Genomic DNA, 27,453 nt, shown 5'->3' with positions numbered 1-27,453 from the left:
TCAAGATATTTCAGTACCTCTCAGGTCATCAGTGCGGTACTAATTGATTTGTTTATTAATTGTTATTATTATTTTTAAGTGCTGGTTACTGTGGAGTGAGTTGAGTTCACTGCCACCACCCAGCAATCGTATCTCACATTTTCTCTCGCTAGTCGAAGCAAAGAATTCCAAGATGAGTCACTCGTATCTGATGGTAGCCCAGAGGCAACAACTTTTTCATGTGACCTACTACGGTGGCCCGTCGCAATGAACTTGCATGGTACGCGAGACAGGCAGCCATTTGCAGCCGGTGGAAGGTGATAATGAGCTCCTGCATTGAGTGTCAGTCACCACTACGCTTTGTCCTTGAAATGTGCAAGGGTGTGTGGGTGTGGGTGGCTTGACAGTGGAACTGTTTGAAGGGGAGCATGTGTGGAGGTGCAAATGACTGCAATAGGCCACAAAGGGTGATTAGTGACCTCTGCACCTCTAAATAGCCTCGCCTCACATATCATGTGAGAATAAATGCAATTTCTGAAACTAAATTGTAAAATTATATGAAATTGATTCTGGTGGCTGTAATAAAAAAAATATGACTAAAAAGGATCCTGATGGAAACATCTGTGCAATTGTGGATTTGCTGTGTGCAAGCACACATGTTCATGTGCATGGCTACTTGTAAATTTTCTGACCTGGACCTCAGTGACCTCTGTCTTCTACTCTTGTCTGGGGCCAGACTACCGTCTCCTCAGGACTATATATCAAATTAACCATAAAAAAACAGCACATTGCTCCCCCTTAGCAGCACACTGGAAACTAATGAGAGATGCACCATCAGCCATACAAAGAATCCACTCACCACCTCCAGTGGAGTGTTCTGGGTAATAACGGGGAAGGGGTGTTGAAGACAATTTGATCCCTTACAAGAAGTATATTACTTCTCCACTTGGTGTGCTTGTGTGGTAACCATTTTACCTTTATCCTCCATGGTCAATCCCAAGGCTCATTTTCAAGGTGAGGATAGTTTTTGCAGGGACCTTTAAGACATAATTTTGTGATTTTGTTGTTTTTAGATGGATGAGTACCAATACCAGATATTGGTATCAGCACAGATACCGGCTTAATTTCAAAATTTCGGCGCTCGAGAAAATTGCTAACTATATCATTCATTATACAGTATTTTAAATGTTGTCATAATATCTTAAAACAATTAAAAATAAATCAATGAAATGATATCATGAACTGTTGCAAAATTAATGAATCAATGTTAATTAACAACTAAGAAAAAAACAAAATGATTACAGCAATTTTTACGCAACTGTTATCATGAAAATTCTCATTGGGCCAAAATAAATTGGCATTGGCTAAATGAATGTGAGATAAATTATAAGAAATATTCCTCAAAAGTTGAACGAAATCTTGTATGTAGAACCCCTATCAAGGGTGATGTGAAGATTACGGTCTACCTTACTAAAATTCATTAACTTACATGCTGTTAAATAACTTGTTTAAGGTAGTGTTCCACTATGAACTGGTTCACCCCAGCTGAACCACACCCCACAACGACCTCTATCACCTCACCCTTATTCACACATATTTATTTTGTGCACACATGTTGTTTGTCAACGTGTGGTTCGTGTGTTACATGTTGCTGACTGGCAAAAAGCATCCTGTGCGCGGATAAATAATGGGGCCAAAAGGGCTTTCTCTTGTCGCTCCACGCCATCAACGACTGATGCCAAAGTTGACGACTCAGCTATTCTCTGCCCATTATATGCTGTGGACACTGGGCCTGTCCTGTGGAGGCCACACATGTTAAAGTGTGGTGTACTTTCTGAGAGCATACGTTTTCTTGTGCCATTAACAGTCAAAGCACATTTTACAACATCATTTATTGTAGTGAGTATTTTTTCTATAATGAGAAAAGGCCTTGATTAGGATAAAGTGCACTTAAGAAAACCAAACAAATACAGTGGTGCCTTGAGATGCGAGTCAGAAAAAAGTCAACACACTTACAAATTCTCTTTCCCCAATGAAATGGGAGTAAAGTGCCATTAATTTGTTCCTTCCTGTGCTTAAAGGGTTACAAGACTGTTAGCCTGTCAATGGAGTTTTGGAGTTAGCATGAGCAGACTAAAGATCTTTTAAATTTTCTTCATATACTTAAAGATGAAACTTTTAACGAGATTGGCAATAAACATCTGGCAGCTTCTTTTTTTTCTAAAACGGTTCTCTATTTGTCAGAGTGGTGCTTATTGTGATGTGAGATGAGTCACAACATACTAGGCTTGTAAATTAAAGCAATGCAATTGAAATTTAAAAATCTCTGACATCCGGGTCATTTGTATCTCCAAGCTCGTAGAAGAATCCCCAGCTTTTCATTGTTGTCTTGGGTTATCTTACATTAGTGGCTCATAATGACTGAAGAGAATTTTAAGGCTGCATTGTTCAGCTGTCCATATTCAGTATGCCCATTAGTCGTCTACCTCTTTCCTCAAAGTTCCTCAAACAAAAGGAAGTTTCTGTTGGATGGATCAAGTTGTCACAAGACAGATTATTTAAGAATCTTTTGCCTTCCATAATGTTTCAATGTTTTGACGGCACTTTCTCCATTTTTATTTAATTTGTGTTCTTTCGTAAGGGGCAATACAATTTTAAAACATCTTTTTAAGACTCAAATCAAGATGCAACCCGGGAAACTTAAACGTGAACAGAATTGTTTTGACTCCCCTTATGAGAAACGACAGATGAGGACATCGCCTGTCTTTATTTGTATAGATGCAGTCAGACAAGTGTGCCTCTCCTACTTAACTAGTGCAAGTCTAAAAATACGGAGAATAAATCTAACATGCTCAGAGGCAGGTGAAGGGATGGGAACATCTGCTTTTTTTCATAAACAATATATGAGGTACTTTTTGCAAGTCAAATCCTGAAAGATTTACTGCCGCCTTTGCTTTCATTGTTTTTTAAAAGGGCACGATAACGTGGAGTGAAAATGTGAGTTTGGTAAATACAAACAGAAGCACAAAATAATTGTCAAGGGAATAATATTTTACTTGAAAGTCGCAAAACGACTTCCAGTGCCTGTTTGCCATAGCATGTTTCCGCAGATCAACATCAACACCTCCTCTTTGGGTCTGTTCCGGTCTCCGTTGCCTCTTTCTCAGTGAGCGAGGGACCGGTAATGAAGCTCCTCAGATTCCTATGATGCATGTTATTGCTTTAAAGAAAAATCTCCTGGGCCAAATGCTTTTTGACTGCTAGTTGTGCAGTGACCTGTGCACATCAAGCTTCCCTCTGTTTATTGGGTTGTCTTCTTTCCACACTAATGGCCATAGGGGGCCGAGTCCGAGATTCACCTGACCACCGCTCACAAAGCCGGCTCTCCGGAACCGACAAGCGGAACGGAAATCACATTAACCCGGCCCGAACCAAAAGCAAAGCCCGCGTACTCTTGCGCATTCGGTCTAAACAAAACAACAGGAGAATCTTAGCATTTCTCCCCTTCGTCAGCCTCATGTGTCAGTCCGGCTCATCGTTGTTTACCGCCGCTTGGGTGGAGGCCTTCTGGCACCCACACCTCCTTGGGCTGATGAGGTTTCAAAAGGGCTTTGGGCAATGATTGGTGCTTGACCTACTCAGACGCTCAATAACGTTAATAGTAGGGCTGTAATTTCCAGAACCTGCTGTCATTCGCTTTGGCTTTTCAAGCAGTTCATGAGGTTTGATGTCAGTGTCCAGACAGAGATAGAATCTAGGCCACTGCAGCGGGGAACATGCCCCTCCTGCCTAAAGGGAAAGGTGACGGTAACGCTAAATTAGCAATCATTGAAGCCATCTACTTGCTTTTTTTTTTTTTTTTTTTTTTTTTTTTTTTTTTTTGAAGGATTGTAAGTTTTCAGGTGAGTCGGCGTGCCTCGTCTTTCATCTACTTGTGCAGTTGTGTGTCCAGAAGGGATCCAGCCTCATTTCTTTTCTCCCCTTTACATCGCACCTCATCATATCCACCCCCTCTCACCAATTCTGCCGAGAATAAATCGACCATATTTCAGCTCTGATGCCCCCCGCCCATCCCTCGCCTTTTCAGTAGGGAGGGAAGTAGTCCTGGCAGTTTGTTGTTTTTATTTAATGCGCTGCTACTCCTGTGTCATATTTTCTCTCTTTAATTGATGTCCGTGTCTGTGATGCAACTCGCTACACCCTTAAGAGAATGCCTTCTCCAAACAGACCCTTATCTTGCTTTAATAGGCCTGCTTCTCCTCTGAGACCTTCTGCTGTGTTAGGCCACTGCTGCCTTGCTGTGCCTTGGGTTTCAGCATTTACTGTTCTGCCCATTAGTTGTCTCTTCAGGCCTCACTATTCCCCACGCTTCTACCTTGGACTACCTCATTGCCACCCAGTCTTGGCAAAATTCTTTCACCTCCAGTTGCTCTTTTCCCATTCTTCTCAGGAGTCATGTTTGTTTTCTTCTTCTTGCTCCAAGTTTAGCCCGATACTTGTCAAGCTAAAAGAAGTCTAATACTGGACTCCGATAGAGAAGCCAACAACCGCACAAAGCCTGCTTTGCTTTCATTTAAGATAGCTCGAGTGTCTGGCACTTAGATTTATTTATTCTTAGATTTATGGATTTATCCTGACGCTGAGAGAGTCGTTGTCACAGATTGATTGTCACAGCCAGTGACAATTACCCAAACACAGCTAAAAAAAAGTTTTGTCATCATATGGTAGCATGACTCATTTTATGACTGGCTCAGTCCTTAGATCACCCAGATGCTCCAAAAGTATGTTACAAAGTATGTTTGTGAATGTTGAACATTTTTACGTGAGCGAAACATTTCACATTGTGCCTGACACCCAATGATGGCGTTTGCATTTAGAAACACAAAGTCAGCATGTGCTAATTTAATTTGTTTACATTTCCCAGAACATGATACATTTGTCGTGGCAATTTTGCCTATTTGTAAATGACAAAAACACATTCCTGTTTGTGCTCTTAGTTTTGCATGCGCTAACTTTTAGTAAATCAAGCTTAAATGTTATATTATAGCCCTTGTTGTTTTGACAAAATCTTGTTTCTGCTTTTTGCAGAGCCAAAATAGATCCATATGAATGCATTGACAGCTGTTTAAAACAAAAACAAAACAACACACACGAAACGGTAATTCATATTTAATGAAGGGCCATGATTGCATTTAACAAATAAACAACTTGAGATTTATGTATGTGAAACGTTCATGCTGGGGCAGAGCCAAAATGGATCCATATGCATTCATTGACAGCTGTTTAAAACAAAACGACAACACACACAAAAAAAACCCCAGTAATTAATATTTAATGAAAGGCCATGATTGCATTCAACAAATAAACAACTTGAAATTTGTGTTTCTGAAGCGTTCATCGTAGTCTTGTAGGTCTTATTTCAGTCAGAAATAAAACTATTGAGCTACGGATGTACCGTGATACCTGTGGGCCATCTTTTGAATCACAGCCGCCAACACGCATTGATAAATCGGCAAAGCAGTTTGTTCTACCAAATTTAACAATGATGTATCATTATCACAACTTTGGGGGGAAATCTATAAAATCAATGGGCCTGCCTGAGGAGCAGGATTAGTATTACTAACACGCTGAGAGAGTGTAAAGTGCCTGAGTATGGATCTCGGTTGTGGCTCGGATCAATGGCATTTGTGGACACTGAGCTCAATAACAAGCCATCCAAGAAGTGGTTGGTAGAAGAAAGAAATAGATGTGAAAAGCAAATTTGCTGCTGGAGACACTAATATCCTGTGCGCCTGGCTGAGCATGAGCCGTGCGGCCGCTAGCCGATGAAGACTAGGGAGTAGAGGGCAGGGGAGGAATAGATTCCACTTTTGAAATGATACACATACAAATGCGTCTGTCTTTATTGGTGTGCTTCCATTATTGATATTGACTGACAGAACAGAAGAATGTAAAATACATTGCTTGAAAAGGGTGGGGAACATGTTTTGTCTGAAACAAATTTATTTAGATAACAAGTGGTTTGAAAAAAATGCAACTGATGCTGACGAGTTGATTGAGCAAACAATATGAAAAGTATCTGATAAATATCTTCCGTTGTGATCCACTTTTGGATTGAACACTCATAATTCCTGCATGTGGAGAGCAAACAAAGGTAACAAAATTCTTCACGTATGCTTAAAGGTTAGAAGGAAGGACTGACACCATAGAGTGTTTAAACAACAAAGCCTTTAAATCATTGGAAAACTCTCTTTACATTATGTAAATGAATATTCAATATTATTAACGATGACTATATAATGTATTATATTATGTATTGTATTATATAGTCATAGTAGGTTCAGAGAGACTCATTAAAACAGCCACAGACAATAAAAAAACCCCCCCAAACAATGCAAAGTCTCATGCTGATTTTCAAGATTTAAGGACAAATAAAATAATCTTAAAATGGATTCCGTTATGAGCCAGAGAAGAAAGGCTAGATTTGGAATTATGCCCCCTTCTACAAGCTGCTGTTAGTGCGCAAGCCAACTGGAGACGCTTATAGGAAGACCGGTTGACTCCGATTTAAAGTGCATTGCAGCAATCCAGCCGAGATGTAACAAAGTCGTGGCTTACTGTTTCTAAGGAGCGGCTTCACTTTCGCCAGCTGCCCATGATAATAAATTGGATTTAACAACAGCACCAATTTGTCAGTCCAATTAAAAATAACTGTCCAATTTAAAACCCAAATTGGAGGCTTGGCTTTAGATAAGACGTCAGGGGCGCCGACTCAACAGGGTCAGATGTACAAGGGCCACGTGACGATTTAAATGATATTATCTTACAATATAGTATGTTATTGCCAAGCGTAATTTGGAACTGTTCATGTTTACATTTTTGCTCCTAGTCAAAGTGGCAGATCCCAACATGTCTGAAGGTCAGTTTGTTTTACCAGCTAAATTTCACCGTCGGCCGTCTACCACTCAAATTTCAGAATATTTTAACCCCCACAGACACACACAAAAATAATGTGACCTCACATCAACTACAGTTATGTTCTTTGTGGCCACAATCAAATGTCTTCATCTGCAAAGACGCATTGTGTTTCCCGTCAGTCAATCTAATTGCTTTTGTGCTTTGTATTTACGATTGTACATCCGATGACGCCAAGCTTTGGCTTCAGAAGTAAGTATTGGCAAGTACTACAAGGTAGGACAAACAAAACATGATATCCTTTAAAAGACAAGAGGGCTTTACTGTAACAGCACTTCGCCAACAATTCAACTGACTAGTTTGGAGGGAAATACAAAAGACGGTGATAGATTGAGCATAAGGTGATCGTTCATTGCTTGTAAAATAAGGCCAAGTACAAAGGAGACGAGAAAAGGTAAAAGACAGATGAGCTATTGTGACAAGACAGGGTTGCGTGGGCTAGACAAAAGATGGAATATGGACTTCTTCTGATGGGGACAGTTTGTTTTCACCTCTATTTTGACAAGGATGACGGCCAAAGATGTGCACAAGCTGTAATTAAGCAGCCTAATGAGTCGGTGGCTCTTTTGATGACTCGAGGTTGAAAATCTCTTTTATTTGTGCCAAAGAACTTTCTGACAGAGCAGTTATCACAGCATGCCAAATTGCTCCAGTTCAACTCATAATTTGGATTTTTCTCTTTTTTTTTTTTTAAAGTTGAGTTATTTTCTGTGTTTTGCTGAGTGCCGCAAAACAAAAGCGGTCTCCAGCCCAACCGCACTCTAATTTGCCATGGCAGGGTCCGTCCTTGTGGGGGGTCTGCATGGACAGAAAGGGGACTTTCCTTGGCGTATTATAGGATAAAAAAGGCTGAGGCAGTGTGTGTATCTGTGTGTGTGTGTGTGCGTGTGTGTCGTGGAGTGTGCACATGTAACGGGGGTGTGGTGGGTGCAAGCAATTTTATCCCAAATACTGCAATTGTGTGCGAAGATTGAACAGCGTAGAGCAGTAATGCTTATTTTCTTGTCTATTCATTATCTGCTCTGTATTTATTCGGGTTGCGCGTGCTTCTCACATGGAACAAGACGTGTTAAAAGGATGCTGCTGGGTTCCTAACTAAACTTCACGGTTGAGTTAAACTTAACCTGTAGTTATGCTCTGAAAGCAGTAAGAAAAGCAAATTATTACTTTCATTTCTTCATCGCTTGTCTAATAAAACAGAGTTATTCAAGTTCGTTTGCAATAACAGACAAAAGCCAGTTGAGAAAATACATAAACAACGAATAAAAGCTTACTGATTAAATTGAATGAATGTAATAAAAATCTCTTATCTGTCTGAAAATTCCAATTTTCTCGGCTTGTTTTAGTACATAGGCAATTATTCCTTTTTCGGGGAAAAGCCAATTATATACTGTATAATACAACATATGCCATACTGTAGGAGTTTATGGTTTTGTTTCTCTTTGAAAATAAATCTCCTCATAAATGATTCATTCTTGGTGAGAGATTATCTGACAAGGAATAATAAAGCACTACTAGCCCAGTTGTATTTACATTCAAATAAATGCAGACGAGGAGCGTTCATATGAAAGGATGTTTGCCACACAGTAAAACATTGTTGTCATTGTCCCCCTCAAAGACTATCAAAGCTGATTTACAACTTTGTTTTTTTTCCCCCCCACCATCTGACAATTTGACATGATGTCTCTCAGATTGCAGATTCACAGAGAGTATCTGTCTTTCCCATTTAACAATGCATGAGGTTCTCTCTGATTGCAGGTGAGAAAATAGTTTGTGGCTGTTTACACACATTAGTGCAGTAGTAGTGAGCCTTAGCTCGCTAACGTTTCCCAAATGACGCATCCATAACATGGGGGTTTAAGTGCTATCGCAGCCAAGTTTGCCAGCAAATAATCAAATTCAAATATACATTTACAATATTTATTTGTACTGTCTCTTGGGAAATTAAAAATAATATTGAACTGTTGCATTGTGAAAAAAATCTTATCTGTCTATATGTGTTGCTTCACCATTTGTGCTAAAAAATTAATTGCTCAAAAGGTTCTAACACCGTCACATAACCATCTCCTGAGTCGGGTCACTTGTACATTAAGGCACCACTCTGTCATTGACAACCTTACAATGCTGTCTCCTTTTTCTGATTTAAAAGGAAAGCAATTGTCACAACTGTAGGGGGAGCCCTGGTGCAGACAAACCCAATTATTCCTCCTCGCTGCTTGTTTGAAAATTATACAATTTATCAGAACTCATTAAGTAATGCAATTCTTTGTCAAGCCCACCCTGGCTGTCATACATTTCATCTGCGGGTTGTGCCAAAGCAACATAGTTGCACCGTTGAACAGTAAATTCTGGAAGAACATTTCCTCAGGGTACTCATAACCCGCTCTCAAGGAAAAAAATAAATTCTAACAGGAATTCTCAAGGAATACCTTTTTTTTTTTTAAACGATTTCTTCCAACTTAATTACTGATATTTCTACATAATAGGTGCCCGATTTAACAGAGATAATTAGGTGGGATATTGAAGTGGGCCTCCGGGGGGCTCGGCTCTGGTGGATCATGAGGGGAAGACACAATCTTTTCAAATTATTCTGGGGGGCAAGTGCTCCCAAGCAGCTTATGCAGCTAAGGCATGGTAATTAAATTATAATTTAACCTGCTGAGGGTGGAGTGGCAGGACTGGACCAGGCTGGGGTGAAATAGCACAGAGAGGATTTACACTGTAATAATAGAGCAACAACATTGAAGTACATGTGGCAGAAAGTGGAGGAAGACACAAGCAGACCCTCTACTCTTTGTTAAGGGTCTGTTCAGAGATAATGGAGGCTTTTGTTGCATTTTGTGGTGGAGGGAAAGTTCAAATTCACTCTTTCTTCAGAGATGTGCTTGCTGGTGTTGAAAAAGTTAGTTACAGTGGAGCTACAGTTAATAGTCTGTCTCGGTCATCCATCAGTGGATATACACAGTTGTAAATGCATTGTCGGTCTGTGCTTTAATCTCCTTGTTTTGTATAAGGTTTATTTATTTATAAGGGCAATTTACAAAGGTAACAAACGATTATTTGACAACTAATTGTTTATGAAATTACTGAACAACTATTTTTCATAACAGATGAATCGTTTAGAGCAGTAATTCTCAAACTTAAAACAAAATATTTGAACTCTTTTTTATAATCAATCCGTAAACGCTGAGCAGTTTTCAGTAGCAAGCATGTAACTGTTATTTTACCCTCCCTGAGCGTGCTTTAAAATGTTTATTGACACCCCTGTTGGATTTTACTGCAGAACTAAACACACAATAAAAAGCACGACATACATTTTTTTATTTAAATACAATACGTACTTTGTTTTAGAAACTTTGCCAGCTTTTGGCAAGCAGTAAATAGAAACCCCCTTTGATGGTGTAGGAAAAATTTGCATTCGTAATGGATATTCACACAAACGCTGTAAGAACACATACAGTCGGGTAATATAACAGCGCACACGGCCATAAGTTTTTCCTCATTGTTAAAAAATATTAAGTTCAATTGTAGCTTTCTTCATCTACTATTGTGCATGTTCATTTCCTGTTGATTGTCCTGTACTATATGAGAAGATGGCTGCCTCACAGTGGTCAGAAGAACCATGCCGAGCTCCCATAACAAACTCTGCCACCCTCTCCTCCAGAAATCCCTCCCGTCCCAACCTTTGCCTCACTTGCCGCTCACCCGAGCCTAAATCTAACCCAAACCTCAACCCAGCATGACAGACAGGCCCAGTTAACGGTCCCTGCGAGCAGGGGAAAGAAAGGCGAGCATAGAGGTAAAAATGACTGGAGCGCAAATGACAGGTGTAGTTAAATAGTAGTGAGCAGAGAGGCTTGAGGACAGAGCCGGCCGGGCCAGCACTGTAATAAACAGGATGAAGTAGCTCAAGCGTCACATGACTTTTCTCCGCTCTTCCACCAACATTGTTCCCCAGGCATAGAGGGTAAAAAAAAAAGCAGGAGAAAGTTAACTTTTTTTTTCCTCCTCATTGTAAAGCATTTCCTCCTTACATTCATTTGTTTTTCCTGATGTTGATTCTGTTGCACCGTTCAAATTTTGGGTACTTTCAATAGCTAAGCATTTTAATATCACACAGTGTTCTACTTGAATTGTAAATGGAGGCCATTTTGTTTGGACCCCTTCTGATTCATTTAGATGGAGACGGGAGGGATTTGCCTCCACTGCTGATCTGCATCTATTTTCTTTGCCTTTCATCCCTTTTTTCTATGTTGCTTTTTTATCACCGACCTGCCATCAGATGTCACCCAGCCTCATGTTTAAAATCATCATCCCCCCCCCCCCCTTTTCCTTGCAGCATGTCCCTGCTGGGCAGTGTGAGATGGGGGAGGTTATGGAATAGATTGGAAATGTGCAACCGGCAGTTAGAGGACAAGAGGGAACAACAATGTGGATCGGGCAAGGACATTGTCCATCATCTACATCTGACTTCAATACTTTGTGACACCACCAAAAACAATAAGAAGATTATTAAAAGAAACATATCATTGCTGTTCGATGACAATAGTATACAGTAGGCCGATGTCATGTTACTGTTTTTCAGGAGCAATAAAATAGCAAAGCATTATATAAAGAAAATACCACACATAAGACTATTAGACAGATTTACAACACCAAAACAAATCTTTTCACAGCCATGGCTGTATGTAGTAAATGTTTTAACCAACGTGAATGTCTTTGTCTGAACTATGCATGCAATAATGGCTTGTTATGATGAACTGACACATAGAAACCAAAACAATTTTCTTTTATGGTCATATCAGCTTGTAATGATGTTTTTTTTAGTTTTTCATACGTATCTCTATTATCCCTCCCCTAGGTGGCCTTGACACACACTAGAATGGGCAGCAGAATGTCCATTGAAGTGAAGCAAAAAAATGCAGCGAAAACTTCCGTTTTTACATTCTGTTTATTTGTGTCCTTGCTGACTTTCAGGGATGTTACTGCGTTAGTTCACTTTTGACGTTGGCCCTTGACCAACACTCAGAGCGCAAAAGCGCAATGAAAGACTGGAACTGGCATGTGATATTAAATATGCAGCGCTCGTGCACACTGCCTTAACACTCATGTGCGCCCCTGATTATAAAACATGTTTTTTTATTGAATGTTTAGCAAAGATATCTGGACATTGAGCTGTTATGCTAAAACTTGCTGCAAATGCAAGTCTGAATTAGTTCACGCCTAAACTCTTTTTTTTTTAACCTATCAAACTCCTCTCCCTGCATTCCCCTCCTCCCACCTTCCTGCTTGCCTTCTCCGACTTTCATTGCACCGTCTATCTGAATTGGTATTAAAGGGATTATCACTGCTGCTGCCGTAATTAGAAGTAATGCACCACAATTACTCATATAGATCAGCAGGATTAAACTTTCACCGTGCGGGGCTTCCTTCCAGGCAATACATCTAATGCGTCCTGATCACATGGTCTTAGTTGATATCTTTATGTCAGCATTATAAAACACTCTCTGCAGATAATTGTTGGCTCACCCACCAGCCTTGAGTCTCACAAGTTGTGGGGAGGTGAAAGAATTAGGGTGATGCCATTTGCTGCAAGATGACTCCAAACTTGCTGCTGCCCATGACCTCCTCATCCGTGTCCTCTACATCGTTGTATATCACAGGGAACCCATCCGGGAGTAGCTAAATTGACCAGGTCCCTAAACAGGGATGATGAGACAAGCCTCTGCCTTCATCAGCAGTGGTTAAGTCGTAGTGGGAAACTCAGCATTTGTAATTCATGCAATATTTAGATGAGAGGGTCAGAGTGCTCCTGTGGGGATGGATGAGCGCGTTGCGTGAGAAACATGAACTTGCTCTAAGGTGCCAGCAATGTGCTCAGGCATGCGCTGCTCTTGGAAAGGCAAATGTCTGATATCAAGCTTTCAAATTGTAAGATTTGTTAAGATAATTAAATTTCAACAAATAATAGTACCTTGGTTAAATCAGAGAAACTCGGTGATGCCCTTGCATTAAATAAAGAAAGTCGTAAAATTCTAGTACAGATTCCCCTTTATGATTGAAATATTGATATAGATTTCCCTTTTTGATTGAAATATTGATATTAATATGGCACAAGAATCTAGAGTTACACACCTTCAGTGCAGGCAAAAGCAATCTAAGCTTGAAATGAAATCACCTTTTATACTGTTAAATAGTCCATTCATAACATCTCCTTGTTAAACATTTTAATCCATTTAGATCATCTGTCCTCACTACATTTTCACCATCAATTCGATTGCTTTCAAAGTTATACTATTGACGAAATAAGCATAAAAGAGCCACACGAGCAGAAATGACCACCATTACAGTTAATTTGAACTCTTTAAACGACTCCATGGAAATCAGAGTTGTGCTATAATTCTATTGATCGGAGTCTGGTGCCCCCGCTTTATCATCTGCATTTACTACATTTAAATGATCCGTCTGCTCTCGTGTCTGCGTCCTCGGAGTCGATCGATTAGCACCGCTGCTGATGTTCAGGCTTTCATCTGACTTGCTGCCTATCTCTGCTCGGCTCCGTGACCTAGGCCAACTCTCGCCTCACCCCGTGTTGTCCTCAGAACTTTGATGGCAGCATCCATATCTATGTCAGCGTGCTGACACTGTCCATAGTCCAAGGTCTTTTAAGGCTGAATAATTTATCGTACTGATTAGAAACTCTATCCAAGTGGTGGATCTTGTTGCTTGTATGTTTGCATTGGATCTCTCTTTACAATAGAACATGGCTACATCTGATTAGAAAATCACATGGCCTAGAGTTAAGTGTGCCTGTACTCTTAATAACAAAGTCCAAATCCGCAGGATTTTTGTTTTCATAGGCCTGACTAATGGATCAAAAGTATATCCCAAAATTATGTTGTCATTGCTCAGTCAGACGTTTTAGACATTCTGGTCACGCAGTAAATATATAGCTACATATCTTTTTATCAGTCCCTGTGGATTTCACTTTTTAGATTGTGATGGTAACTTAAAGTTTTATCAGTCAATCCACTCAGTTGTCATGAGCTGGTGTGCTGTTAAATTTCTGCTTTTGCAAGTTTTCCCATGTTGATGCACAGCGGCATCTCCAAACATTTCAGTTGGCCATAAAGCCAACAAATTAAGGCTGCTGTCTTCCTCGATATTAGCCAGACCTGCACAATTAACGAGATCAAATTGAATCACTGGAAATGATCAACATCTTGGTATTTTTACTTGTTTCGAACAATGCCCTCCTGCAGATCATGAATGATCTCATCTCGCCTCCTCAGTTTCATAGGAGTAATGTGCCGTTGATATTCGGTTGAAATATCATCCCAAATTAGAAACACAAGCTTCTACTTCAAGCCTTGAAGTACAGTCTATCATTTAAGTCACACCTCATGATTGACGGCGACCATGATATGTGATCCAATCTGTAGCGCAACCCAGCAACACCCAAAGCACTTTAATGAATGTGCATCAAATTCAAAAATCCCAAATCCCGTCAGTCTCTCACAAGTGATGATGGAGATGTGAAGAGGCGAGAGTTCGACAGGCCCAGTTGTCCTTGACTGGGGCTCGATTTTCTTTGTGCCTGCCCAGTGTGCAACATGGACCTCTAATCATGTGCGTTTGGGTGTGGAACGGGCCCCATGTTCATTAGAACAGTCAAAATGCCCGCAGGCAGAGGGAATGAAGGCGAACAAGGAGGGATGGGCCGGCTTGTATGGAAATAGACCGGCGTGCTGTAACTGTTCATCTTGTGTCGGGCTTTGAAGTGAGCTGTTGGGCTCTGCGGCCGGCCTTGTTCTTGATAATTGCATAAATGATCTCTGTGGAGCGCTGAGTTGTGCTACAACTGAACTAATCCAAGAGCAACCCGCTGATTTGAGATCTCTTTGCTATGTCAATCTAACCCCCCCCCAAAAAAAACACCACCACCACCACCATCCCTATCGCCCTTAGCCGTCCTTCGCATAAACAACAGCGCATCTTCCATTCTGTTTTGAGTGTTTATTTGGCAAAATCAGCAGGGGGTGTCATTGTGGTGATGTAGTTAGTGGACGTAGGAGAAAGGGGGGCTCTGAGCTCCCCGAGCTTAGCCACACACTTAACTCCTTGACATCATACCGTACGCTTGCCCCCATTGAAATTTAAATGAGCAACAGCTCCGCTTGCAAATGAGGGAGGAATAATTAGTCCGGAACAACAACGATACACATGTCTGATTTAAGCCTGGCTGTTTGTCATGTGATCGGCTGCTGGCAATCAGACAAGGCCTGTTCACCTTGCCTGTGTAGCAACACAGACACAGGTGGGTGGTGAGGCATCCACAAGCAGAATGTTTTGCCTTTTGGAGCCTCAATAGGGTTTTAAGCAGCCAGCAGAGCCCAGGGCCAAGAGCGCAGAACTCTCCGTGCCGTATGCTGAGGTCAGAGCAGAGAGCGAGGCCGATTGAGAATGCTGATCACCATGAGAGCTGAGCTTTACAGGTGCCATGTTCCACAACATCATGTCCGTGAACAAGATGAGCGCTTGTCTGGAAAAAGAAGCTGCAGTTCACCGGAATGAGAATCATTTAATGCTTGAGCGTTCGTTCCGAAGGAAGGAAACTGCGGTTGATCAAGATAAATGAAAAAAAAACAAGACATCGCCTGATCTTGTCAGGGAAAAATAGATTACTACGTCAAATTGACATACACAGGCTATACTTCAAAGAAACGGGTGTCATGTTAGTATTCCGGTGCCAGGCGTAACGAAGAGCCCCCCTTGCACTGTCCCAGGACGAGCCTACTGGCTGAGTATCAGGTAGACTAAGGTCCCATGTAAAAGCGGCCCCTATGAATTATAAATCATAGGCCACTGGAGCCACAGCCTGTGGGATACAGACGGGGGTAAAAGGGACTGCATTCCCGGAACAAAGGACTGACATAGGAGGGGCGAGTTGATGAAGAGGGCGGGGTAAGGGGGAAAATCATGCAGCAAAAGTTTAAAAATGAAAATTGACTTGCTGTCATGTGGCCCCTGAAGTAATATTTCGCTGTATGCCACCGCTTTAACAAATGCAGACAAGCTTACAGAAGTAACGTGTTGAAGTGGAAATATCATTAAACAGTTCAGGAAGAAAAAATGCCTCATGATCTATCAGTTCAAAGTTTTTCCTGTGTAATGGCGGGCCCACGGCGGTCGCAAGACTTTTTAATGCACATGAATTTTTAATTCATTTTTATTTCATCTGCTGAATATTCTATAGTTAACTGCAAGTTGAAGAAAATGAATCCTGAGATAAATACACAGTGTATTTCATTTGTTTTTTTCAAGAGGTTTGCAAAACTCCCAAATGCAACCACGTTTTCCTTACATTAAACACAGTGTTTATTTTTGATGATAGTTTTACCTAATGCTCAATTTCATGTGTCCCTTCATTGGTCAATGGACTTCAAGCCTCAGTCACCTCAGTCAGAGGTGACTGTATATAAATATTCAATTTTTTTTCTTTTTATGTTGGGAGGTGCATGCTGATGAAAGGTTGATTGATATGGTGTCAAGCGCCCTGTGATGGATTAAATTGTGTGTGCAGACATTGCGGCCCTGGCCAGTCATGGCTGTTGCTGCCTTGTCCGCCAGCCACCGCTGCGGCAGCTTTACGAAAATTTGATTTTCGCAGCACAGAAACACATGGCAGACCCTTTCTCTCCGCTGCCTGACTTCCATTTAGTTTGAGAGTGCACAAGTGATTCTTTATTGGATGAAATCTGCGCCGGATTGGATAACGTGTTAGAGCGCTGAGCCATCTATCACTATCACGCCCCAGCTCCAGTTTCATTTTAAAAGAAAAGAATGAAAGCAGAAAAAAAAAACATAAGAAGAAGAAAAACAGACAGCCATAGGATGTTGGAGATTTGAAAATTAACTGTGGCAAGGGGGAAAAACGATCTATCCTCCAACCACTAAGGCTGTTTCCTCTTCTGGAGGATACCCAGCCTTTCTCTGTCGAAACGTCTTCAAGACTCACTTCTCTCATGATGTCTGCTGAGCACTCCTGCTAACAGTTGTTCAGGCGCTACTACGAATTGTAGCAACCTAAATAAAGAAATGTACTAATAGCCCCGAACACAACCCTTTGATTTGATTGGATATATTCTAATTTCATGATACGATTGCAGCCCGTAAGACAGGACAATTATGTTTGACCTTTCGTTGACTTAAAATCAGAAGGGTCAAATCCAGGTCCAAATAGGAAAAACCCTTGGACAGTTTGACTTTCGCCAGAAATGCTTCTAATCAACAAAGCTGGAAGGTGAATGATCTGCGAGCTCATTTACCTGCCGGTTGTTAATCCAGTCATAAAGACACAAACCAAGCATTTAAACAATTGAGACTTGGTACGCGGCAGTAATATTAATTGTTTCTCACAGATGATGAAGAACATATGCTTCTGTATTTTTAAATTGTCTGTTTACATGTGTTGCTGCACTGTCTGTTTTCAAATCTCTGTTCATACCACCACCACATAGATGCTATTTGTTAGTCCATCTCTGAGTTTTTGCAAGCTGTGCCATTCTTCCTCTTCATTTTAAATGCAGCCTGCCTGCAGACCTCAAAATGATCCACCACAGACATCCTGACCTATAGAGAATCTATATTCGCTCATCATGTTTCCCCTTGGACCTGCCTAACCTAGCTGTCAATTAGGCCAGCTTGTTTGTTTGCTTTGATCTGACCATTACTGCTGCATTTATTTTTAAACCCCATCCATTAGCGGCTTTCCATATGAACCAAATGGCCACGAGTTTACCTCACGGCGATGCAGACGAGCGCATCAGAAGGAAACGAGAGTCGCTAAAAGATCCCGGCCCGCAAAACGAAGCAAAATTTGTGAGACTCTGATGCATTTCAATTTGGCCTTACATAATTCATTTGGAAATGCATCTTGGATGATGTAAATCTGTTCAGAGGCACCCCCTATTCCGAGCCTTTACCCTCAAATGTCTCTGCGGTTGGCGTGTCCTGGGGCGCTTTGGACCGGCCAGCCCTCGCCTTCTCCCATCTTAATAAATCATCACGAAGCAGAGCTGCACTTATCAAGCTGGTCGGAGAGCTCTAACGAGCGTGGGGAGCACGAGTTGGCACTGCCCCAGAAATATTTTATTAAGAGCACATTTTAACACACACTACTTAGGATGTATGACCGCAACGTCAGCCGTGCGGATCATATCTGCATCACAAACAAGCATGTCTGAAACCGCAAGCTGCACATGAGCTCGGAACGCCGGTACAGCTGCCCAACTAACCGATTCAGAACCGAGACGAGCGCCCTCCGCGGAGCGCTTGGATATTTTCCGGGATCTTGATGGCTCCTATGGGGCCTTGGGACCTTTGAACTTATGCTATCGTTATGATGGCCCTTCAGAGAAGAGAACAGTCACACACCATTCTCGGGTCAGCTCACTGAATAATGATCCCTTGGGTCTTTATGGCCTCACTGTGCTTTGTGGCGCTCTCTTTTTGCTTTGAATTTATACTCATTTTCCAAATAACATTTCTTATTTTCCCCATGATTTTTCATTATTCGCATTTGAAATAAATATGAAACAGATTGCTCATATTCTTCATCACAGGTCGAACAGAGTCTTTGATTTAAGTGAACTACAATTTTAAACACCTTGGATGGGCTAAACAAGGTCTTGTTTGAAATTCACTTTGCAATTTTCTTCTTTCTGACAGCTTTGTCAAATTAGGCATTGTATTTTTTGATTGACAGCCTTCTTTATTACATTTATCAAAACACCACTGCCAAAGCTGTATTATTATTTTTTTTACCCTGTCGAATGAATGAAGTTTCGAGCAGAAGGTAGCGCATATGCAGGTACAATGAAGAATAGAAAGAAATGATATCACAAGTTGAAGTCCTCTTTGCTACATGCAGAATATCATTAAAATGCGTCTTTGAGCATTGAATCCACTATTCAGAAGTAGCTGACCTCGGAAAAAATACATGTTTCAAAATAAGGTGGAATTTTACTTAAACAAGCAAACAAAAGCAAGGATGGTCAAGGACTCGCTAATGCAATAAAAAGTAAGAAGGTATTTCTTTTATGCTCCTTTTAAGTTTTTAATCTCCAAGACTGGTTTTGAGGGGGAGGGGTGGGAGGGGATGACTGGCTGTTTCATCTTTTTCTTTTGCTTCTTTTTCCCCTGGTGCAGAAACACAGAATTGATTAAAGATGACTAAAACCCAAAACGCACTGAGATACGTACCGCTTCTCTTTTCTCGTCTCTTCAACTTAGATTTTTAATGGAAAATCTGCCCTCAGCTCATTTACTCTGAAACCGAGCAATATAAATATTTCAAATTCAACTTAAAAATAAAAAGGCGTAAGGAAACGCAACAGAAGGAGGGAAAGTTGGATAATGCGAGTGAGATTTTAACTTTTCATAAAGAAATCCTTCAATCATTCTTTTCTCTGTGTTGATTGCCTTTTGAAGCAAGCACATTAAACTTGTGGCATATAACTATACTTCACTTTATTTGTCAACTGATCAATCAGAGGGAAGGCTAGTCCTCCCAAATACTAGCTTAAAGCCCGCCACACACTAAGCGACGTAGTTAAACCTGACTAAACGCCTGTGCAGGTAGCTATTTCATGCTAGTATAAACCGAATGTATAAACCAACACACCCAAGAATGAAGGAATTAATGAATGGCGCAAGCAGTCATTGCCAACAGCCTCCACTCAAAAAACCTTGCCTCTATTGTCCCCCTTTTCCTTTCTCGCCAAGTTTTTGTGGTTCAAAAAAAAAATTCGTACAGTTAGGGATATGGAGCACCACATCCACCAATATCTGCAAGACTCGTCGATTGTAATTATTTTGCAATGGTTGACCTCAGTTGTATCCGGGTACTTCGCTCGATGCCTATGACATTTTGGGCATTAGTGTGCTTTAAATATTTGGGGTATTCTTGAGGAGGATAATTTTGCGCTGAGAACGCACAGAAAGTGAATCCTGGAGATGCAAGGAAGTGAGCTTTGCTTTGAGGTGTAACAGCCCTCTGATGTCCTTTTAAGTTGCGGCCCAGCGTGCTCAGCGACACGGCCGGTCAAACCCACAAACCACCCCCCTAAGGCGCTGCAAGGGGCTCTCTGTCTTCTAAGGCTCCACCACTCGGTCACGGCTTCTTTCCACTCCAGTGATCACACACGTGCTCTGTGGTCAACGCTGGCATGTTGACACTGTGTTTGAGGAAGCCTTGTGTGATAATTCTCTAGTATTGATCAGGCATCCACGATTATGGCTACTGGGAATGCGATCTGAATTCAATGCCATTGCTACGAAAGGATAGCGGATGGCGCGGTGGGGGTGAGGGTGTCACAGCCCAGGGTTCACCCAAGGTGAAGGTTCCTCCTTCCCATCTGTAGGACTGGGAGTCAAGTTCAGCCAGAGTGTCTATGGGGGACGACCGGAGGTCTAGGCGCCGTGTCCATCTGGATCAATCTACATACTGGCCGAGGCAGACTGAGACAGACTGGAGAAGATGGATGAATGGGATGCTTGATTTGGGAAATGTGATTTCTCTAAGCTGAAGAGAACTCAACCGCTGGCCTTTATATTTGCTTAATGCAATGCAAATTGATTTTCAACATCATCACTGCTGCCTATATCTCCCTCGTCTCGTGTTTATTTGACTTGCAATGGACGAGCGCAGTCAAACAATCCATTAAAATACGAAAATTAGGCTGAAATGGGGGAAGGCATGGAGTACATAGTGGTGCCTTGACATACGAATGTGGTCATGGAACAAATTTGTAGAATTTCTTTTCCAAACCAACAGAAAAAGTTCTTAATGATATTCTTATTTCTAAAAGTGTCCTGTAATGACATAATTAAACGTAATGCACTGCAATGCTATCAAATACGAAACCACTGCTGCCAATGCAATTTTAAGACTTTAAGTTGTTTTGTTAACCATTGCATCGCATACGTGTGTGCGTGCGTGTGTGTGTGTGTGTGTATGTATATATATATATATATATATATATATATATATATATATATATATATATATATATATATACATATGTGTGTCATTGATGAGATTAGCTGCAGCCAGTACTCCCAAAGGTTGAGGGGCCAGGCAGTCGCACTCTCGCCACTCATATGCATCTCTTTTATCCTCCATTGTTAGTAATCACCGTCCTCTCCCCTTCTCCCTGACAGACTTTTGACCTTTTTTATTTGCCTGTCCGGTTTCAGCTGCCCTGTGAGCCAACACAGGCATTATAGAGAGCAGATGTGCAGGCGGTTGTCAGTGAATGCTAATGAGGGCCTCCATCAGCCTGGTTGATGACATAAACACGCGGCCCACTTTTCATCACTCTTTTTGTGGTAGCTCAAATGCTAACAGCACTTGTGTCACATCTAAGCGTGTGCGCGTGACAGTGCGTTCGACTCTCCATATCCCCGAGCTACACAAAGCGCGCCGCTCTCCCGACAGTTCCCCCCCTTTGCGCCGCAGAGGCCTCAGCGTGCGCGATCAATCTCACGTGGGCCAGTCATGGTTTGCATGGGCCTGCCGCCGGTTCTGACTCGCTCTCTTCCTTCCTCTCTCCTATTGCTCACCTCCATCCTCCGACTGTGGGACAGTAGGAGTGCCTTTTCGGGAGAGATGACGCGGCAGCTAACATCTTTCCAGGAGAATAATTAATGCAAGATACCACCAGGCCGAGATCTGACCCCGCCGTCGCTTTGCTGCAAACAGGTATGCCTTCCATTTTTTTTTGCCTGTGGTATCCAACAACTGTGTTTCGCTGAGTGACTGATTTGCTGACCTGCACCCACTCACTCTTTCAACTGCCCTCTCTCTCTCTCTCTCTCTCTCTCTCTCTCTCTCTCTCTCTCTCTCTCTCTCTCTCTCTCTCTCTCTCTCTCGCTCTCTCTCTCTCTCGCTCTTTTTCTCGCGACTTGGGTTGAACAATTAATCGAATTCAAATCTACATTGCGATGTCGTTGAATCCAAATTTAAATTGTAGTAGCTGCAATTTTGAAAAAAAAAAGCTTCATTTATATTTATATTTATATAAATATAAATATTATACATAAAAAAACATATTTGACAATCCATGTTTACCCAGCTACAACACGAAAACATTTGTGTATAATACGTCTGATATTATTATGACACTGAATAAATGATTGCTTTTATTTGCAATAATGGGAAGAGAACCTCAGAAGAATGATCACATATTCAATCGCAATCACATTTTTGAAGGGTGCGGTCGCAAGTAGGTTATATTAATTGTTCAGCCCTATCGCAGACACACACACACAGATAGGCCGAGGCAGGCTACTGTGCAACTTTTAATAGTGTTTGCTTGAGCAGGGAAAGCTCTTGATCTACATTGTGTGGGTTTGCAGGTTTACAGGTGTAGACTTAGAGAGACATGTTTGGTGCTGTGAGGTGGCAAATGTCATGTTTTTGAAGTACAAGTGGGTTGTCTTTACTGCTCTGGGCTGTACTAGGTGCTGGCGCACCTCTGATCGACTCTCTCAAAGGTTACCGCTTTTCTCTCTTCTGTGATTTTTGTGTATTTGATGTGCGATTCCTTGCTGAGAAAAGAAAGGGTGGGGAAAAAAGAAATGTGTGAACAAGCGTGATGATTGTGAGGCAGTTAAATCTGTCTGACGGCTTTTCAAGGTTTTGCTGCATTCTATAGCTTGAGGGTGATTGCTGAAATTTGCAAACATATTTGACAATCCATGTTGACCCAGCTACAAATGTCAGGTTTTTTTTTTAAGAGATTTGAATGACTATATTTTGGTGGAAGTGCGCAAGTTGTTTTGAAACATTTTCGGAAAACATGAGGTAAGACAATACAATAGGCGTAACCAGTAAGGAGTCCCGTGACCTCAATTCAACTTTTGGAGATGACTACACAGAGAACAACAAAAAACACAATTCTAACAAACACATTAGCAGTTTTTTATTATGACGATAATTATTAGATGGCTGATTTATAACTTTAATATTATATATACTGGATTTATTAATAACTCTTAGGATACTCTCATGAATGCATTTTTGTACTTTAATGTGTGCAGAAACTTGCTGGATGGCTTTGAGGTACACTACCAAAATCTTTACAGTAATGTTCCGTTTATTATTTTAATATTTCTAGTGGTGGCGTATATCTGTACTGCATCTGTCTCAAGAGCCAACTGAACTGGTTAGACATAAAATACTAGAAACAGCTGCAAAGTAAAGTGTTTCCTGGTTTTGAAGCGTCATTTCAGTACTTTGACAGACCTGCGTTCTGCTTGTGTGCGGCTCTTTCACAGATTGGTAAAAAGGGAAAAGGTGTTTCCTGGAAATGCCACTCTCATTTTTCCATGTGGAGGATTTTGTTTTTTTTGCAATGGCCAACACTAGATTTTATGGCAAGGACAGCGCCTGTACGATGTTTGAGTTAGACAGAAAATATTTCAATATTTTTCCAATTTGTTTCAACTGTCATCATGTAAGGTGTTGCAGCCATTAAATCCCCTTCCTTTTATTAGATGAGGCTAAGTGGCCCATTACGAAGTTGTTCTAAACTTAATTTACATGTTCATATGAAGCGAAGCAGGATGTTAATGGCTGACAAATCAACCCCCGTGGCATTATCTTCCAAATAGCCCGCAGCATATGATAACCTATAATCAATATCAGCAATTACATGTCAGGAGGAGGCGACTGGCCGTGACCTGGCTCTCATGAAGAGACCTTCTAACGGAAACCGGATCTCTTATTTCAGTGTGCACACGCGGGATGTCGCGCCCCTCTGATGTCATTACACACACCTGGGACCACCTAGCATCCTCTCGCTACTCCATCATTGCCTCACCCTCGTCGCTTTCTTGTCTCGCCCTTCCTCATTCAGCATAGACAAAGAATCACATTTTGAACTTTGATTGGCCCTTTATCATCCATTCACGCACACGCGCTCACACACACGCATTTGAATAGAATGTATTTCACCATTCAGAAACATGGAATATATGTGAATTATTAGATCAGTTAGAATTAAAATCTTTATTATACAGTTGCATAGGTTGCATGTTTGTGCATAATCTGCATTCATTTTTATTTTATGTTTTTTTTCATAGTTTTACAATTTGTAATGAACGCACAGTATAGAGTGAAGTCTGTAAATCAATGGAGATGATAAAGTTTAGAGCTAATTTTGATTATAAATCTATAGTTTCATTTCACAGCTCTTATATAGTCAGACAAACTCATAGAATTAATTTGGAATTTTAACTATTTGGCATGTGCTTTATATTGACTGAGCATTTTATGGCCTAATTCGTTTTTTACCCATTTTTCTATTTCAGAAAGCATGAAAAACTGAACCAGATACTGTGTGTTAAGGGCAAAAATATATCTATATATTTATCTGGGCAGAGTGTTTTGTGACATAGGACATTATTTTAAGAATAAATTCACAAGGAGTTAATCTTAGCAAAAAGTATAATGGTTCTTTAACATCTTAATATTCACATCCCAAAACTGTTACATTGTAGCCACTCCTCTAATACTTCGAAAAAGTTTACCCATTTTGTTTGACAAATAGATAAATTACCCAAATCATTTATTGACACATTATCAATGAATAGGACAAATGTTTTTTTTTTCTTCATTATCACTGCGTAATTTGTCAGTCACCCAAGTACTCCGATGATGGTAAAATCCAGGCAACAGGAATATTATTGTTTGTTGCATTTTTTTTCTTGTTCCAAAATGAGCTTCCCATTTTTGCTGTTAGGCTAATGATTTTTAAAAGGAACAAAATTATTTGTGCTCACTTAATCTTAGTTATGCAAATGAGACCAAGAGGCCTTTTACCTCAATTGTTGCTTTTGATGGTCTACTTATTTTTAAATTGTAATCCGTCATATTATTTTGATTGTATGCATACTATTTTATGTAAAATCAAAATATAAATCACAACATAATTTCGAGGGCTCATCAGATAGCAGTTTTACATTTTTGACTATGACAATGGAATAATTACAAAACACATCATGTTATCAAAGCTAAACAGTAACACATCATTTGTTTTAATGCTTTTAAAATGGGGCATCCTTATGTGTGTGGGTCATTGACTGCCGAGACCTTGAACTTCACCATGGTGGGTGGGGGGTGCGAAGGGCTTTAGGAGGGTAGGGGTCTGGCGCTGGGGAGAGGGTCAGTTGAGAGCTTCTATGCAGCCGCTGCAAAGGCACTGTCATTTGTGTGCTGACACGCATGTCTCTTTGGTATTTTTTATTTTCATTATTTTCATGATTTCCTAGTTACTCCCATTTTACATTATAGTTCCACAAGCAACAACATAATGCAATTCATCTGGTCTCCAGCACTTTCTTCCTGGCATATATGGAATAATATATGCAGTAGCTATACCGTACAACAGTGACGTGTACAGGAGCATATTTGGGCCCATTTCTCGTCAGGGTGCATTTGTAGAGTTGTTAGTGGTAAGTTTGCCAGTACTGGGTTTGGTTTCACAAATGCTGATTGATTGTTGATCAAACGGGCTTCATTGCAGTAATATACACTTGTATCCTGCATTGATGTTTCTATTTGTGTTGTTGCATGGATCACTTTTGCCTGTGTAAGGCCTCGAGATTAAATGTCGCTATTACAATGATGTCATGGCTGCTCATCTAAACGAAAAACAAGTACTCTGTGTGCTTAATTGTTGAAAATTTTTATTATTAATATTATTATTATTATTATTATTATTATCATAAACAGTACTCTAAAATAAATGTAATTAAAATGTAATGCTAAAACAGGATTACAAATTACAAATTACTTATTGAAAAAAAAACCTTCACGTGACAGGCCTCTGCATCAACACTGCTAATATATACATATATATATATATCTAAAAAAAACAATGCTGTTTTTTTTATAATGTTGTCATAACGAATTTTAATAACAGCACACTATCGAAGTGTGTGTTTCTTCTATTTTCATCTGCCAGCCTGTTGCCGTAATGATCCTAATTATCCCATCCATGCAAACAAGTGTCCCATTAAAACACGATGAATGCTAAATAGACGGAATAAACATGTCACTCCCAATCGGATCGCTTGCCAAATTCCTCCACGCGTACCCCCCTCTGCAGTGAGCCAATTAACGCATCCTATTAATCCGTAATGATGCCCAATTAGCCCCTATTAGGTGCTGGAGGGTGGGCGGAGGTTTGGATGAGGAGGGGGTGGCACTAATTGAAAAAAAAAAAAAGAAACACGCTGGTGTGTGTGTATGTGTGTGTTAAGGCCTTGGGAAAACAGCAAGCTCTGCGTGCACCCAGGGAGCATTCACATTCAAATGAGAGGGGACAGTGGGACACATTTTGGCACGGACGCACGCGTCGACCTCCTGGAGGCGCCTTCTGTGACACGCGTGGATATATTTGTGCGCGCGCGCGTGTGTGTGAGATCATAAACAATTAAATTACGCTCCTGTTTTTTGTTATTATTATTATTATTATTATTATTATTATTATTATACATCTATTTATTCTAAGCAGAATAGAACATAATTCGTGCGCGCGTGCACATTCATCCGTAAACGTGTAACAAAGTCCTTGCACCTGTCACATTTTCGTGCGCGTGTGTAATGTGCGTATGTGTGCGCACGCTGCTATCCAGCCATGCGTGACACATTTGAGGCGCCTTTCCTGCGGCATTTGTCTCCTTTCTTGTGTGACCTAAATACGCATTTTATTGCCCGTGCTGCCTTTTTGAATCATCACCTAAATAAAAGCTAAAAATAAAAAACCTCCTAATTTTACACGTTTTCTCGCGTTTCTTTGATGCGCATATTATTACCGTGGATAAGGAGCTTTTCTATACCTGCATGCAAGAAGGCGATCAGTGCGATCGTCTGCCTTGTAATGTAATATTAATGCGTGCAGGGCTTGTTTCATATCTGGCGAAAATCTCTCCAAAATTGTCCTCCGCAGGGACCCACTTAGTGGGAGGCGCATATAGCAATGATCAGTCTTTTTAGCTTGCATATGAAAGCTATCGCTCCACTTTAGACTGTAAGTGACAAGCATTTGAAAAGCTTAGCTGCTATATAGGCCGCAAGCGTGTTCTCCTTTTAAAAAAATCTTGCAGAAAATTTGAATACTACTTTCCCTTCTCTTCCAAAATCCATGGCTGAAATAGAAGATAGAAATCTATGCATTTGCAGGAATTGAACTTGGGAGTTGTATGTTGCTTTCATTAAAATTGTCATTAATTAGAAGAAATAGTTCATGGCAATTTTGGATTAGATAGTAATTGGATTAGAAGAAATAGTTATGCTCACGCATATTATGCATTATTGTGCGTTTTTCAATGCATGAAAAAGAATGGACCCATATTCTCTATCATGAACCAAGCTAAATGTGTATATGAGGTTATTTTTATCTATCCATCAGTATATATATATATATATAT

General features: G+C 40.7%; 1 protein-coding gene across 10 annotated transcripts in view; it reads left to right on the top strand.

The window, feature by feature from the left end:
- The window catches only part of zfhx3b (zinc finger homeobox 3b), a 308,314-nt gene that overhangs the window by 69,193 nt on the left and 211,668 nt on the right, over nt 1-27,453 (top strand). For 7 of the 10 annotated variants that reach the window (XM_085907647.1, XM_085907648.1, XM_085907645.1 and 4 more), the window contains one exon: nt 21,607-21,718. The exons of 1 other annotated variant lie outside the window; for it this stretch is intronic. The gene's annotated coding sequence lies outside the window, so the exon portion shown is untranslated. Of the gene's footprint in view, nt 1-21,603; nt 21,719-27,453 lie in introns of all 10 variants that reach the window. 2 more of the 10 variants (XM_085907642.1, XM_085907644.1) reach the window with 1 other exon arrangement.

This window comes from Syngnathus leptorhynchus, chromosome 3 (genome assembly GCF_054491065.1).
Source record: "Syngnathus leptorhynchus isolate UIUO chromosome 3, UIUO_Slep, whole genome shotgun sequence".
Lineage (NCBI taxonomy): Eukaryota > Metazoa > Chordata > Actinopteri > Syngnathiformes > Syngnathidae > Syngnathus > Syngnathus leptorhynchus.
The sequence above is the reverse complement of the archived record's forward strand: the minus strand, read 5'-3'. Positions and strand labels throughout refer to the sequence as shown.